Here is a 15,443-nt window from a genome sequence, read left to right as displayed (position 1 = left end):
AATCGGTAAAGAGGTGCTACCTTCATCCAAATGCCAGACTCCGACCCAACAGTAGACTACAGAGAACTGCCTCAGTAAAGGTTCATCTGTTCTGGAGGCTTCCACCAGTCGACAAAAGCCGATAGCATATCTAAGACAGATCCTTGTAGAAAAAACTGATATTAGAATTGGATCATCTCTCCCAGAAAATGCATCCATCATACTCAGCACTGAACTAATTAAAGCTTCCTCCCTGCCTCCAACTTTAGCCAGAGCCTTCAGTGATAAATATTTTGAGTGCCACAATTGTACACAACAAGACAGAAAAATCAGTCCTAAGCAAGCCTCAACCATACTGACCCAAATGTCCACCTTGGAAACATTACAATCCACCAGCTGCATCGGGAATTTAGCTCTAGCCTCCATTATGTCCACAAAATCCTACTGAGAGCAGGCATAAGAGATGTTCTAGCACAGAGAAAGGACATTTAGAGGTTGGGCATAAAAAGCAAGTGGGCACAGTGAGAGGAGGGCCGCCCTACTCACTCCAGATGTGTGGTGTGCGCTCTGACTCAGGTAAGACTCCACGGGAGGAGCAGATGGCAAAGAACGGAGCAACGGGTCCAAATGAGATATCTGATGAAGAATATGGACTGTTGGTCCCTAGGAAGGCAAAGGTTGGCTGGGGGTGTAAATAAAGCTAAGGGACTGGAGAAAGGTGAAGGAGGTGGGGGTAAGGCTTCCAGAGAGGGAGGCAAGGACAGAGTGGGGAATAACTTTCAGCACCAGGATACAGACCTAACACAAAGATGATGAAGATGGCAGTGGGACAAACCAGAAGAAACAGAGACAAAAGCTCATTCTAGCTCCTGAGAGCTGGAAAAAGAAAAAAAGGCAGAATTAGGCAGAGAGTCTGGGAGATTCTGGTTACTTCTCCCAGCTGAGCAGTAGCTCTTACTGAGCAATGCAACCATACCTCAAAGCTATTGCAGCTAGCGCCTTAAATGGTCTTAACATAGGAATAAGCAACACTGGACTGAACTGGACTCCCTGAGTGGTGAGTCCAGGTCCTGCAGGACTCAACCCCATGATCCCATTCCTGCCCTGAGGATCCTCTACTGCAGAACCAGCCCTGCTGTTTTGCCTGACTGCTCCTGCTGAGCCACGGTCCCAGAACTTCCTTGATTAGACATTAGGAAGCTCCCAGCATGCTCAACTAATTCATGACAAATCTATCCCCCTTTGTTCTTCTGCTAACACTATCTTCAACGGAAACAGCTCTCCCCCACCTCCTCAGCTTTTCCCCCTTGATATATTCATAGCAAGCAATCTAATCCTTTCTCAGCTTTTATTTTGCTTGGCTAAAGAGGTCAAGCTGAAGTTTAAATCTATTTGTAGCTGTTCTGATCAGCTTTTAAATAGAGTTAAAATGATGTGATAGAGGCCAGCATTTGCTCCTGCTACAGGCACAATGCTAGAAATACAGACACCTGCTGAACGGACAGCAAGAGAGGAAACGAGACGCACAGAAATACATACAAGATTGTTAATGCAAAAACCCCAAGCTTGCTTCTAATGCTTACCTTGTGTAACTAGGTAGGATGGTTGAACAGAAGCCAAATTTAGCCTTTTTGAAATAGAGGGAAGCATGCCAAAAAGACATGCCTCGCTGTAATGTAAAATACCTCTATTCAGAGGAAGCTATTTACATTCCTGTTTGGTCCGCTTTGCAATTAAATACCTTTAATGCCTTCAAAATGCAGCGTTATCTCTGAACACTGAGCGTGTCGTGGACACCTGGAGACAGACTAACAGACAGCAAGATGCCGCAGGGGGAGGTTACAACAGGGCAGCCTCAAAGGGTAAAATCAGATGTCCAAAGGACATGTACGTGCTCTGGAGTAAAGAGATTCGGGAACTGTGCAATGGACGCTGAGCCGTGATACACAAACACCAGCAAAGCACAATGTGCATTAACAGCTGGAAGATGAGACCATTGCTCCATCAATAAAGTCGAGAGAGACAAAAAAAAACCTGTGAAAGGCTAAATTCCCATTAGCTTACAGGGGCCAAATGCTTATCTCTTATTTCAGACTTACTTGGGTGTAGCAGCTCTTCCAGATTACCCCCGGGGGGTTAAGGGCAGGCAGAGCCACAAGTAATAACTCAGACCAGGGCCATGCCTTGCAAGGCAGCACAGCTGGCTCAGCTGCACCACTGTAACGCAGAAGAAAATGTGCCATCACTGTGTTACACTGCTCAGCACTGCCATATATAAAAATGTTTTTTCAAGATACAATTCACTACAAAAAGAGTTGAGTACATTTCTCTGTCACAGCAAGGAAAAAAAATATGGGTAGTTAGGTTTAAAGGAGAAGAAAGCATGTGCCCCGCTTTCTGACCCTGGTTTTTGTTTATTGTTTGGATCCTACACCATATTTTTCTTGTTTTCTCCTTCAATTATTTATTAAGAAAAAAAAAAAGAGATGGAGAAGGGTCTCTGTTGTTGTTTGTGCCACCGTTCATGGCTGCTGCTGTGGGAATACTGCTAACAGCAGCTACTACTGTTTTATTAAAAATAATAAAGTATATCTTTATCATAAAATAGCAATGTGATCAAAAGGATTAGTCTCTTATGCCCTTGTCTCAGTTTTAGCTGTAAATTAGAGCTCAGATAAAAACAATCTACTGTACAGCATATAAGGTTTGGAAAAGCTGATATATTTCTATATAAACTGTTCAGTTAATCTTATATATATATTACAGAATCCCACACACAGAAGCTGGCAATCTCACATATATTTTTTTATACTGAACCTTTTATTCTGTATTTTATAGATGCACAGGGGGCCGATCGGCTTAACTCTATTGACTTTCACAGTGCTGCTCTGGATCCGGCCCCGCTCCCAGCGCAGTGAAGCCCCCCTGCTCCGAGAGCAGCCCTTTGAGCAGGAACGCTGCTCCATCTGCTGGGCTGCCGCACCACAGGCAAGCAGAGGGCAAGGGCTACGGGAATATTCGTCGCCAGTGATAAATCCAAGGCATATTGATGCCCCGGCATTACGGCATTAAATCTGTCAAGGCAGCCCAAGGCGAACGCATGCAGTGCGTGGCGTGCGTCTTCCCAACACGTGTGCTGTCCTTCTGGCAGGCATTAGGATGTAAACCTTCACAAATGTAAGCGATAGCGTGCACAAACATCCATAACGTGCATTAGCATCCACTACTCTTGCTCGATGCTCCATGCAAACACACACCTATGCCCATGCTCCCAACACACAATAACACATTATGAGTCCCCTCACTTGCTCAAAATCACAGTCCCTCTGAAGCAACCCATTTTCCGACTGTCCCCTTTGGTTAGAGCACTGTTGCTTGTTTGCAGATAAATCTTTTTCTTATTTTCAGCCCACAGCACTGAACACCATTCTCAGCTATTACTAATGATTCTCTTCCATTCCCTGCTTTCTTTTCCAGACTATCCTATATATACAGTAGATTACATAGTCAAAACGGACCTGGGGCATAGCCAAACACGTACTGCTCTTCAAGTTCTTGATCTTCCCAAAGTAGGCCAGTAGTTTCTCTCCCTCTCCCCCCACCTTTAAAAGCAAGTGCAAGTTAGATGATTAAAATGGTCTCTTTCCCTAGCAATGTAATACGGCTTTGCATTGAAACAATCTGTTTGAAATCACTTAGTTTAAAAGAAGAGAAAATCCTTGACTAGATTACTATTCACAGCATATTCAATGATTCAAGTAAAAAATTTAAACATTTGTGTTCAACTTCTCTTTTTATTATGCTTTTTCTCTTTCTGTTTTTCTAAGGGCTCAGCTAGTGAAAAATATAAGAACTGACTTCCCAACTTTGTTTTTATTTTTTAACATATCACCACCTTATAGTCAATTCACTTCGGGGTCCTTTTTCACAAAGCAGCAACATCTGGATTGCAAATGCTACAGGGTAACATTCATTTATGTAAAAAATGTTCCTGCTGAAAATAAAGAAATAAAAGAAATAATTGATCTGTGGAAGTGTTTTTATTAACCCAGGGTTTAGCAGAGCTTGAAAACAATATCTAAACAGAGGGACAGCGTGACCTGGTGACCTGTGTATAACACTCAGAGATGTTTTTAAACCCCTAAGTTCAGGACATGAATGTTACCAGACGAATTGTTTAGGAGAGCCTCTTAGTGCAGGAATCATTTGCATTAGCCATCGCTGCTCACCTTCAGCCACCAAAGACTGCAGAAGAGCAGCGTGAAAACTGCCCATTATATCACAGCAGAAATGGAGATTATCTGGGAACTCAGTGATTCACAGGAGGAGAATAACAGGTGGCAAGTGAAGGGAGCTTGGAGATGATGAACTGAACTGTTTTTATGCATCCAGGATGCATAGTAAAGCAGCAATCTTAATACTTATCCTCCAGCATTAAGCATTATACTGATGGAGTGACTTTTTGGTCAGAAGCCATCTGCTGTTTCTGTGGTAAGAGTCTAAAGGAATTCGCTAAGCTGGCTATCACAATGGGAAAAGTTGCATTTGGCGGTGGGTGTTTTAATGAGGCAAGAACACCACGATGCAAAATAAATCCATTTCTGAAACAAACTGGTGCACGAGACATCCTGCTGCTGAGGCCCCAGGGTGATGGGGAACAAAATTTGCTCAAGTTAGCTGCCCTTCAAGATGCAAAAAACAAAGGTGAGTTCTTTCTGGGAGAGCTGGGATAACTTCTGGCATTTCCAAGGACAAGGAAGGTGCCTGGAGGGAGCACCGAGACGGGGAGGGAAGTTGGGCTTACTGGGTTTATGCATTTTCGATCTGGTAAGGAGAGAGGGGAAAGGAGAGACAGCAAGTCAAGGACAGCTTTGAGCTGAAGTGAAAACAAAAGGGGGCAGGAAAGATGGGTAGCAGAGATGGTGGGGGAACAGGGTTACGAGGGGCTGCCAGCAACAGCAGCAGGAACAGCAAGAAGAATCAGATGATGGCCAAGATCCTATACTGATGTCTGAGTAACTAGGCGTCCCTGAGGGATGTTGTGGGCAGCACATTAACGGCTCTGCAGCATCCTGCAGCAGGGCGGCACTGGGAACAAGTCTGGCAGAGGATGGGCAGGATCTCATGCACGGTCCTTGGGGCTGGACGGTGACAACAGGCCCCTGAGTCTGGAGGATACATCAGGGACTGTATGGAAAAGGAATGATGTGCTTTCTTCTGAGCAAGATTAAAATCAAACTACATCACTACATCACTGCCTGCCTCCCTTTGCCCCAGTCTGCTGGTGTCCCGGTTTTGGAGCTGCACACACACCGCTAGCCAGCGCTTGGTGCTCCTGAGCACGTCCTGGAGGCTGGGGCACCGTGGGCATCCCCGGGCTGTAGCACAGCCTGTCTGAAATGCCACTGAAAGTGCTCCGCCAGGCAACGATGTGCACAGGGCCCGCTCCTGGGTGCAGAACACAGTCGTTCCTTCACTGCTTCATTACCGCCCCTGCAGGTCGTTCCAAGCAGAATAAACAGCAGCATTTGAAGGTTTCAGAGCTGCTGTTACCTAGCCCTGGAGCTGACAGCGTATGATAAGAGCCTGAGCTGAAGGCAGGAAGATGGGCAGCCTTTCAAATTTTCAAGAAGGTCAACACGGGGGCGGAGGGAGGGTGAAAGGCAGGACAGCCTGGCAGGAGCAGCAAGGACCTATTCTCTGCTGTCAGTCCCATAGCACGAAGCAGCCAAATCCCTTCAGTTGTCAAATGTGCTATTGTTAATGATGCTATTACTTACCATATGTTTAGCTGTATGGCTGGATTTATTCAGCTTATTCAAATGTGGGATTGAACATTTCTGCGCAGCACAAGGCCCTAAGCTCAGGGGGCTTTTGAACTGTGGGAGAAAGCAAAAGCTATTGCAGAGGAGGAAAAAATGTTAGTTACTTAACAAGGTCAATAGCATGAATTCTTACTTTGCTTACCTCAGGGAGCGCAGGAGCCAGCGTTTACACCCTGTTTCTGTTAATTATTTTCAGAGTAGGCTGCAAAAGCCTTTGCTCCCCTTCCTAAAATTGTGCTTTATGCTGCTAAAAAGAGCTTCCAGGCATTTCACCCAGAAATGTCTGCACTCTCTGGACAGACAAACTCTTTCTTTTATAAAATCATAGATGGGGTCAAGCTGTAATATTCAGAGCCTGCACTTGGAGCATTTGTTCAGCCACTTGAAAAGGCAGAGGTTATTTGTAAGTTTTAGATCTGTGTTCAGCTTTCAAACTCATCCAAAGTCTTGGGCTATCCAGGGAAGAGAGCTTGTTAAGAGCTGGCTTGCTTTGGTTTATCTCCTAATCGCAGTTGCTCAAAACCTGTAGCTCCCATTGATTTCATATAAGCTCGCGTTCTGCATGTTTAAAAAGCAAGGCCTGGTAATTGATGAAAGTAACACAATGTTCCAGAAAAATGTCTCACTAAAAATCATACTTGTCTGAAAGAGAAACAAATCCAAGAATTGCCTTGGTTCTGTTTGCCTTTCTGCTGTGAAACAGATGTTAACAACACTGTCTAACCTGTACAGTATTCCTACCAAGAGCACAACACCTCCAGATTAATTCCCAAGACCTTCCTCTTATCACAGCTTGCTCTGGTAACCAGGTACACCCAGCTTAGAATATCCCGTAGATATTGCTGCTTTTACAAAAAAAAGAAATATGCGGACCTATTTTTCCCTGCCAGTGTCATATTCTGGCTCTTCTTGGATGCATTCAAGCATAGCTCTAAAGCAGCCCAAATTCTAATTTTTATTTAGGCAGACAACCTGTTGACAATAGCAATAGGAAACATCTTCCATACTTACTTTAAAAACACTATTTCATTGGGAATCCTTAATAAAACCAGTAAAACTCAGAGCCTGTATGAAATACAAATGATCCCAGATGATTTGCAGTTTGACTGAATCGTGTAATAAAGAGAAAAGCAAACAGAAAAATTGCAGGAAGGCGACTATAAGCTTATTACTTTCCAAAGCAGTAAGAACTGTTGAAAGACCTCTCCATCTATTCAATATCAAATACACTTCAAGAAAGATATTAACTCATCTCAGAATAAACTGTGCTAGTTTGATGCCCACGAACTACACCTTTACTGCCCACGGTTCCCAAGGAACAGACATCGCAGTAATTAGTGGGGCATGAAAATCAATTCTGATGACTCAAAAGACGATCTGTGATTATGAAAGTGACAGTCGAGTGCCTGGAACAGCGGGGAACGCGCTCTGCATTCTCAACAAGGCAAACCCTTCCTTGGACCATAACCACAATTGTGTGGCACCATCATTTCAAATCAAACAAGAAATGGCTCAGAATCCAGCCATTACATGAAAATATTGAGTAAAATATCATTCCTGAGGAAAAAAAATAAAAATAAAAATGCTGAAATACGTGCTCCGATGCCAGCTCCCTCCCTGGCTTTGTTTAAGCTATCAAAGCTCTGGCTTTACATCTTAGGTTGTCCCAATAGCACCTCCATGGAGGTCCCTGACATGATACACTTGAAGCAAGCTATCATTCTGCACGAACAAGGAGATCAAGACATGGCTCTCCAGCCTCCTAATCCTCTGTTTTCTTCCACTAAAAGGGTATCATAGCTTCTTACTTCTCCTACCAGTACAGTGACAACACAGGAAAACAAACATTCATCTCACACAAAGGACCGATCCAAACCAATTCCAGTTACAGACTTGGAAACATGATATCCTAATATAGACTAGATTACATGGACATATTTCATATCTCATTTCAGTAGATCTTCAAAACAGAAAGCCCATCAGCTTCTCCATGGAATAAAAGCTGCTCTGGCAGAGAAGAGTAGCCATCAAGCAAATCTGCAACCAAGGAAAGCACGAACAAAACTAGCAAGTTTCTTCGGCAAACAATGTCATGTGCTCGCTATAGATGGCACTCTAATTTCCCCAAAGCATCACTAGTCGGGCTGAAAGGCTCCTATTTCACAAGAGCACACTGCATGGGCAACCTCGAGAGGCACCTAATTAATGGTTAATGCATGGACAGCTTTTGCATTGCCAGATTTTGGTTAAAACAGAGAATCTGTCTTTTTCGGACTGACTGCAAGGCTGAAATGCTTTGTAAGTTGTACAAAGCAATCTGTAAATAGCTGGATGTCTTTACCACTGAGAGCGAATACAGCACAATCATTTGCGAGCAACAGCTCACAAGTAGCTGCCTTCGTTACTTTTACCTTTACGCACAATGCTGCGGATGTGGGGTCACAAGCATGATGGCAAACAACACCGAAGCAAATTCTCAAGCCGTTTGTAATCCTATTCTTAATGGTGAGACGTCCTCAGCGGGGCCCAGGACGCGATCGGGCAGTTCGGGTGCCCCGACGGCGACGGCTGGCCTCGGCACTGCGCACCGTGCAGACCTGCCTCCCATCACGCCGCTTCCCCCCGCTGCTCCAAGCACAGCCCCGCTCCCGGTACATCCGGGGTCTGAAAGATCAGCAGCATCAAGAAGTCTCAGGCACAGGCGTAGCAGACTGGAGAAACAAAAAACTGCAGATTATCTATAACAGAGAGGGAACAACACTACATGAAGGGAGAAATTTTAATAGAGACACATTTCCTTTGGGTCACGATCTAGAGCCAGGTTTAGTAAGGTAAAAAGCACAAGAAAAGAACAGTAACAGATGCAAAAGGGTCTGGGACTGCAAAAAAAGAGAAACATTAGAGACCTTAAAGTAGAAACTTAATAGTAGCAGGCTGTTCTTTAGCAAAAATACTGCTTTGATCTGCCGTAGCTCTGCCTATGGGTGTGCTATCCTGAACATTTCAAAGAAATCTCTTATCATCGTGTACCTGCCTCAGAGAAATCATACCACTGAAGGAACAAAAAGGTTGATTGTTATTTTAATTGAATTTGTTTTCAATTTATTTTCAAGCTGTCTGGGGGAAACCTTTTACACGTGCACTGTTTGATTTGTTTTTAACTTCGGTTCCATTATCCTAATAATGAAGCTTTTAAGGCATTTAAAGAAGCCTGTTTGTCAAAAAAGTTACTCAGGTTGATGAGATCGATACATACAAAAATGCCTGAAAGCAGGGAATAAATATGGATTAAAGAAGCCAGCATTATTTTACAAAATGGGGGTTCTGTTGTGACCTCAGAAGCTCAGCAGGAACTGCTGACTCCATCTCTGCTGGCAAACGCACCCAGGAGCTAATGCACGGGGGATTATTTTCCAGCATCCATTAATAGGAGCTACCTGCATGCGGTCTCTCTTTCAGAGGTGCTGAACGCTTCCAGCTCCCACTGCTCCCAGTATTAAGCTCTGGGACAAATCTGGACAGATGGACTCCTCGAGTGAGATTAACAGTAACTTCTTGCACTACAATAGGTTAATCAGTTTTGTAGGTAGTTAGCCCATAGTTCTTTTCAATTTTATAATGACAAAGGCATGCACGAGCCGTGGAGCTGCAGAAAAGGGCATGCTGCACGCGGAAAAGGTGCGGGGCAGCCACGCGTTTCTGCTGAGGACTCCCACCGCCTCCAGCGGGCTTGGGACGAGGCCCTGAACTACAAAGGCTCTTCTTCCCATGCCAGCCCCTCGCATTGCCCTTAAAGCACACAAGGATCATTTAATCTCCGGATCAGGCCAGAGGCAGCTTCCTCCCCGCTGCCCTTCCAGCACGCGGCTCAGAGCTGGAGCGCCGCGCACAGCGCACAGCTTTTCCGCAGCCCTTTTTCTCCTTCAACCCCAGCGGGTGCCGTGGGGCGAAGGGCAAGGCACTGGGGGCCGCTGGGTGCCCCCCGAGCTGCCTCTGCACGCGGCGGCTGGCACCACGGCGTGCTCACCGCGTGCAGCTTTCCCCCTGTCCAGCCTCCCTCCCCGCCTCTGAGCGCAGCACACGAGACCAGGCGCTGCCATCACACAGGAAAGGGCTTTCGTGTTGCTCAAAAGTGTGCTTTTGTGCTAAGATAAAGAGCGTTTAAATTTCATTTATTTGCTTGTGAGCTTTCTTCTCCAAGCAATATGCACTTTGTCTTTTAAAGATATGTTTAGAGTCTTTTAACATTTGGAAGTAGCTTTTCTTTAATGACAAAAACAAAAAGCAAAACAGCCTCAGCTAATCTTTTAATGGCCACTTTCTCTAGTGCAGTTACAGCTCAGTTGATAACTGCATTTGCCTGTGCTGCCTGATGCTACAGCAGTGGCTTAGGCCCAGCTCTTACATTTACTTTTTTCGTTTATGAATGAAACTCATTATTTCCTTTCCATTGTAGTAAAACAGCTGGGCAGCATTAGGCAGACAGGTCTCATTACAAAAGATCTTATTTTATTATTTCAGTGGCAATTGACTAATATTTTTTGAATACGAAGTTTGTTGAAAAACTGAAAATGAAGGAAACAAAATGATTTGTAATGAGCGGTTTCCACCACTCCCTTCCCTTTCTTCTACCCCGAAAAGGAAACAAACTCTCAGCACCATTAATTTTTAAATTGCCATTTTGAAATTAAATATTGAGCTATGGTTTTAAAAGACAAGATGTTTTAAAAATTAAAGAATAGAGAACTAAACTTACTACTTTTTCCAGAGTGCAGAGTATTTCTTTTTGGCCACCGCACTATGACTTGTAATTCCACCAGCCAGTTTTTCGTGTTTACCCCCTGAACTGAATTACCCATGATTTACCCAGCTCTATCTTCACCTACGCTGCAGAACAGAGGTGTTAGCAATCCGGGAAGGACCTGTCATTAGGCACATGTTTGTTCAGCATAAAGTTCAAGTCTCAGCCCACCGCAGCAGCGGCAACGAGGGGGCCTTACGGCCACAGGAGTCATTCAACAGCCCACAGAGGCACGCATAAAAGCCAAAATGCTAATGTAGGCACCCTGGGCCAAATTTAAACCCTGGGAATTATATCACAGAATTACACCAGAAAAGGTCATTCGAAGGCACTAGAAATATCTCAAGGCCGCAATAATACTATTGTGCACATTATGTTGCAGCAGCAGGGGTGAAGCCCGCAAGCGTCTGCCGAGGACCTGGGGCAGGTCTCGCCCCACGTCCAAGCTGCCTGCCATGTTACACGAATAAGAACTCCGGCCTCTTTTTTTAAGAGGTTTTTCATATCTGCTAATGACAGCACTAAAGCTAAGTACTGTTATTACCATGCCCTGAGGTTGTACCACCCTTACCTGTGTGGAGGAGTACTTTAATGTGCAGGCAGTCCCACCGAGAGGAATAAAACCTTAAGAAGTATTGAATGAGGAGGGAACAGCCTGGCCCGAAGTAAATGCTGCCATCACACATGGCTCTTTTGAGCCGGGAACTTCTTCTACTCCATCTGAAAGAGCAACTGCATGAGCTGGTGTCTGTGCTGTATCTGCTGCCGGCAAGGCAAAAGCTCTGTTGGCACCAGTGCGGCACCAAACGGCGCAGGGAGCCCCGCTGCCCCGCACGAGGCCGGGGGAGCAGGGACGTCCCTGCGGCACTGGCCTCCCCAGCCGGGCACCGTGCTGTCACCTGCATCCTGAGACAGCTGCGGCCCTCCTCTTCGGGCCGAGAGGCAGGACACCCGCACCCCAGCCTCCCCCTGCCCGGCTCTCGGCCGTTACTGTTGATTTAGGTGCCACCACCGCTGTCCTCCCCCTTGTGCCTTAATTCCTGTTCCCTGCCGTTTGCAGCAGTGAACAGTGATGCATTACAGTCTCCCGGTACCTAGGGCTCGGAGCGCTTTCCTAGATATCACCAGCAGAAAATAAGGATTTTGCATTGAAAGCCTGTGCCAACATCCCTGCAGTGATAACCATCCCCGTATAATTAAAATGAACATTTCATAAAATGTCATCTCCAAGCAGCATATTTTAGATAAAAAAAATAAAACACATTTCCAAGATCAAAAGAGGAGGATTATAATTGGGAAAGGGTAGAGGAGGAGGATGTGACAGCCCCAAGAAGTATTATTATTATAAGGCGAAGTTTGCTAAAATGCCAACTGCTCACCCACAGCGGAAGGAAGCACCAGTTTACTTGTTAATCGCCTTAATTAATTAACTGGCATTGTCCTGGATTTCCTGAAGCTGGGTTTACTGAAGGAATCAATTTTAAAGAGCTTCCAGGAAGAAAATTTAAATTTCTGCTTATAGACTTTACAGATTAGTAAACAAGAGTCTGCTTCCAAACCATTTGGACAAAGCCATGGCCATGATTTATGGAAACACAGGCTTTTTTCCCCATCAGGTCTGTTGTGATCAGCTATATCGACCTCCTACACAGCACAAACTTCCCTGAATTAATCCCCTTTGGACTACAGCCGCTCCATTAAAAAAACACCCTGTTGTGATTATAAAATTGGCAATGCAGTAGAAGCTAGCATCGCCCTCCGTGTGCTGTTCCAGTGGCCAGTTCCCACCAAAGCCTGCGCTTCTTTCCACCATGGATTTGTTTAGCTTCATATTCCACCCATTGCTGTCCCTTCCCTCTGCCAGGATAACGGGCAATTTGGCAAGCCACTGCTCCCCGTACGGCCACTTACAGATGGTGACTGACTTATCAGTACCAAGATCGTGATCTTCTGGAGTCTTTCAGTTTGGGAGTCTTTCAGTATGGTTTCTCATGAGCCTCTGAAGCTACTCCAATTTTTTAGCATGCTTCTTGAGCTTGGGACATTGTTGCACCCAGGGCCAGACATTAGGGAAACATCATCTTCCCCAAGAGTCACGTTAAAACATGAGTATCTTCACTATCCCTTTTGATCAGAATGTCACGCAAGAGCTCCTATCCCGTGGATTATCCACCCTTTACTCCAAGTCTGTCTTAATCGCTGTTTCCAGAGACAGTGATTCACATGCTGTAAGCTTGGCTACTGATCTCTGTTCAGTTGTAGTAAATCACATCTTAAACAGAAGATACCTATTACATGAAACAGTAAGTACAAATGCACACAAAAAAGCTTTCACATCTTGAACTTGTATCTTCCCTTATCCTGTTCATCGGGGCATTTCTTTCCTGGAGCACTGCAGAAGATTGCGATGTGGGATGGGACTCATCTTGCCTAACTGCAGACATCCGCATCTAGACTACACACCCTCAATGCCCTTTTGTGATCAATGGGGAGAAACAAGTGCTTTTAGGGTTCACTTCATCTCACCTGTCTTAAGCATCTATTTTTGGACAATGAATAACACCTGAAAAGTGCTAATTTCCCTCTACCACCTGTCCTAGAAGCTGCAGGTGTTCAGCTCAGATGTACACATCTACTTTAGGTTAGATGAATCTCACTCTTTGAGTCTGTATAATACGCTGCAGATAAATACAACATAACATAGATGACCTTATTAAAGTGCTCCTGCAGCAAAACACCACCACATAAATACAAAAGTTCATGTTTCTTTGAATAATGGATTGTAAGTGCTAATTTTGATGTCAGATTCTGCTCTTACATGTGTGCAACAAGACATGAGGGAGTAAGAGGCTCTCCCAGCTCAGTCCTTGTAACAAATAGCCGGGTAGGATCATTTCCCTTCAGAAGGGGGTAGGTAGAAATGGTCCCTCCCTTCTCTGACAAGTTCAGTGCTATAAAACAGGAGTGGAGGACACATCCCTCTCACTTGTACATTAACATCATCTCAGACCCATTCTGCCCAGGGGGACAGGAAAAGATTACAGCTTAGCAACATTTTTCTTTCTCTATTTCATGAAATGTCTCTTTGGCAATAGCAAAATTTTCTCAAGAAAACTATGTTCCATGGAAGAAGGCTCAACAAATCCTCAAAAAGTCTCAAAGAGAAAGTGAAGGAAAAGTACAAACAGCCATTTTTCATCAGCTTTCTCTAAGGTGCAAATACAACAGTTTGCCACTCCTCCTGGCTGGAGCAGAACAGTAGCTAATGAAGCAACACTGATCTTCTCCCCAAAACAGAGCTCTGACAAACGAGTCAAACAGAAAAACTGTGCTGCAGCCTGACTGCCATGCTCACAGTTTGGGCTGGTAACCGGTTTCTCACTCTGCCAGGCACACCGGAGAAAGGAGGGGAAGTTGCAAAGGAACTGGGTAGAGTTGCTGCGGTGAACAGGGAGGTCTCGTGGAAATCCCTGCACATGCCTCAGGTTTCCTGCACACACTTCTGCGCAGGTTTGAGTGAGATATTCCTCCATGCACTGACGCACGGTTTGGTACAAAACGGGTCCTCTGGCACTGAAAAGGGGCATTTACATAAGGAAGGAACATTTTGGAAGATGACAATGGAAACACCAGGGACTGCAGAGGAAGCCAGGGAGACCCAAGGAGGGACAAAAGACACAGTGTGGAGGGAGAGAGGGATAGAGAGAGAGAAGGTAAGAACACTGACTCCAGGTGGATGACCTGAATTTAAGATTGACTTGCCATCCTGCTTCACTTGCCTTAAGACTGCTTTCTCAGCACAGCTCTTTTCTACTTGCCTGACTGCAAAATATAGTCCTCACAAGGAACGACTCTAAGCGGGACTCAGTAACAGGAGGGTGGGAGAACCAGGAGCGCGGTGATATGGCCACAGTGCCAGGAAATTGTGTGCTGCTGGGGACTGTTTGGCACTGGACACAAGGCCCAGCTGTCTGACACCGCATTTTGGCGTCTTTGGCCCAGTTGGAGCCGTAGCAATCCTGGCCATGCTGGACAGACTGCATCTGTGCTGTCTCCCCACGATCAAAATGAGCGTGCCCAGGCAGACTGCAGCATACCCAGAACAGCCACTTTCTTGAATGGCCAGCAGTTGGTTACATAAATTTACCGGAGCATATTTGGTATCTCATGATCCGGAGTATCATGCTGGCTTTTCACATGGTTTGACTGAAACAGTGGAGTGAAACCCGCATTACAGCGGACCTCCGGTAATTCTAGTATGGGCAATTGAGTCCTTGTTACTCAAACAAGCGACAGAGGGAAGGCCAGCAGAGGAGCTTAAGAGGCAGAAGGGAAAAGTAGCAACCTAAGGGCCATTAGGATAAGGGAGTCTTGGAGATACTGGATAAGTCCTGGGATCCCAAGCAGAAACACTGAAGAAGCCCATCACTTGGGAGGGGAAAGCCTGAACAGATGGAAGTGGGAAAGTTCATGATTTCCTGAGATGGGTGAAATAGAGTGGCAATAACAGGCATTGGGCAACCTGTCCCCACAGCCAGGGCATGACAACAAGCTGTGGGGAGTTCCCATCCTGCCTCTCCTTAGAGTCAGGTTCATCTTTCAGTGGGATGGGGAGGTGCTCAAAGTCTTTCTTCACCATCAAAAGCCCTTCTGCTTGTTACTGTGCTATTGGGCCAGCTGATAGCTCAGTAATCCTGCACAGCAGATGAAATTGCTGCTGACCATTAGCAGAGCTCTCCAGAATTACAGGGCTTCACCCAACCCAAATTCCAACAATAATATGAAGTCTCACCTGACAGTTTGGACTTTTCATCACCAAAAAAAAAAAAACCAAAAAA

Source organism: Dromaius novaehollandiae, chromosome 12, assembly GCF_036370855.1.
Source record: "Dromaius novaehollandiae isolate bDroNov1 chromosome 12, bDroNov1.hap1, whole genome shotgun sequence".
Classification (NCBI taxonomy): Eukaryota; Metazoa; Chordata; class Aves; order Casuariiformes; family Dromaiidae; genus Dromaius; species Dromaius novaehollandiae.
This window is presented reverse-complemented; position numbering follows the sequence as displayed.